This window comes from Falco peregrinus, unplaced genomic scaffold, assembly GCF_023634155.1.
Source record: "Falco peregrinus isolate bFalPer1 unplaced genomic scaffold, bFalPer1.pri scaffold_19, whole genome shotgun sequence".
Taxonomy (NCBI): domain Eukaryota; kingdom Metazoa; phylum Chordata; class Aves; order Falconiformes; family Falconidae; genus Falco; species Falco peregrinus.
Genome location: NW_026599591.1, coordinates 599376 through 601875, shown reverse-complemented (window position 1 = coordinate 601875; position 2500 = coordinate 599376).

Sequence of the window (2500 nt, the reverse complement as noted above, 5' to 3'; positions counted from 1 at the left end):
TGTACCTAACCCTAACCCCAACCCTAACCCTAACCCTAACCCTAATCGTAAGAGACCTAACCCTAAACGGAACTCAAAACCTAAGCTGTGCTTGGCATGTACCTAACCCTAACCCTAACCCTAAACCTAACCCTAACCCTAACCCCAACCCTAACCCTAACCCTAACCCTAACCCTAACCCTAACCGTAAAAGACCTAACCCTAAACGGAACTCTAAACCTACAGCTGTGCATGGCATGTACCTAACCCTAACCCTAACCCTAACCCTAACCCTAACACTAACCCTAACCCTAACCCTAACCCTAACCCTAACCCTAAAACTGACCCTAAGAGAGCTTACCCTAAATGGAACTCTAAACCTCAGCTGTGCATGGCATGTACCTAACCCTAACCCTAACCCTAACCCTAAGAGACCTAACCCTAAACGGAACTCTAAACCTCAGCTGTGCATGGCATATACCTAACCCTAACACCAACCCTAACCCTAACCCTAACCCTAACCCTAACCCTAACCCTAACCCTAACCCTAACCCTAACCCTAAGAGACCTAACCCTAAACGGAACTCTAAACCTCAGCTGTGCATGGCATGTACCTAACCCTAAGCCTAACCCTAACCCTAACCCTAACCCTAACCCTAAGAGACCTAACCCTAAACGGAATTCAAAACCTCAGCTGTGCGTGGCATGTACCTAACCCTAACCCTAACCCTAACCCTAAAAGACCTAACCCTAAACGGAACTCTAAACCTCAGCTGTGCATGGCATGTACCTAACCCTAACCCTAACCCTAACCCTAACCCTAACCCTAACCATAACCCTAACCCTAACCCTAAGAAACCTAACCCTAAACGGAATTCAAAACCTCAGCTGTGCATGGCATGTACCTAACCCTAACCCTAACCCTAACCCTAACCCTAACCTTAAAAGACCTAACCCTAAACGGAACTCTAAACCTCAGCTGTGCATGGCATGTACCTAACCCTAACCCTAACCCTAACCCTAACCCTAACCCTAACCCTAACCCTAACCCTAACCCTAAGGGACCTAACCCTAAACGGAACTCTAAACCTCAGCTGTGCTTGGCATGTACTTAACCCTAACCCTAACCCTAACCCTAACCCTAACCCTAACCCTAAGAGACCTAACCCTGAACGGAACTCTAAACCTCAGCTGTGCACGGCATGTACCTAACCCTAACCCTAACCCTAACCCTAACCCTAACCCTAAGAGACCTAACCCTAAACGGAACTCTAAACCTCAGCTCTGCTTGGCATGTACCTAACCCTAACCCTAACCCTAACCCTAACCCTAACCCGAACCCTAATCCTGACACTAAGAGGCCTAACCCTAAACGGAACTCAACCTCAGCTGTGCATGGCAGGTACATAACCCTAGCCCTAACCCTAACCCTAACCCTAACCCTAACCCTAACCCTAACTGTAAGAGACCTAACCCTAAACGGAACTCAAAACCTCAGCTGTTCATGGCATGTACCTAACCCTAACCCTAACCCTAACCCTAACCCTAACCCTAACCCTAAAAGACCTAACCCTAAACGGAACTCTAAACCTCAGCTGTGCATGGCATGTACCTAACCCTAACCCTAACCCTAAGAGACCTAACCCTAAATGGAACTCAAAACCTCATCTGTGCTTGGCATGTACCTAACCCTAACCCTAACCCTAACCGTAACCCTAACCCTAACCCTAACCCTAACCCTAACCCTAATCCTAAACCTAACCCTAATCCTGACCCTAAGAGGCCTAACCCGAGATGGAACTCTAAACCTCAGCTGTGCATGGCATGTACCTAACCCTAACCCTAACCCTAATCCTAACCGTAACCATAACCCTAACCCTAACCCTAACCCTAACCCTAAAACTGACCCTAAGAGAGCTAACCCTAAACGGAACTCTAAACCTCAGCTGTCCATGGCATGTACCTAACCCTAACCCTAACCCTAACCCTAACTTTAAGAGACCTAACCCTAAACGGATCTCTAAACCTCAGCTGTGCATGGCATATACCTAACCCTAACACTAACTCTAGCCCTAACCCTAACCCTAACCCTAACCCTAACCCTAACCCTAACCCTAACCCTAACCCTAACCCTAACCCTAACCCTAACCCTAATAGACCTAACCCTAAACGGAACTCAAAACCTCAGCTGTGCTTGGCATGTACCTAACCCTAACCCTAACCCTAACCCTAACCCTAACCCTAACCCTAACCCTAACCCTAACCCTAAAAGACCTAACCCTAAACGGAACTCTAAACCTCAGCTGTGCATGGCATGTACCTAACCCTAACCCTAACCCTAACCCTAACCCTAACCCGAAAAACCTAACACTAAACGGAACTCTGAACCTTCAGCTGTGCATGGCATGTACCTAACCCTAACCCCAACCCTAACCCTAACCCTAACCCTAATCGTAAGAGACCTAACCCTAAACGGAACTCAAAACCTAAGCTGTGCTTGGCATGTACCTAACCCTAACCC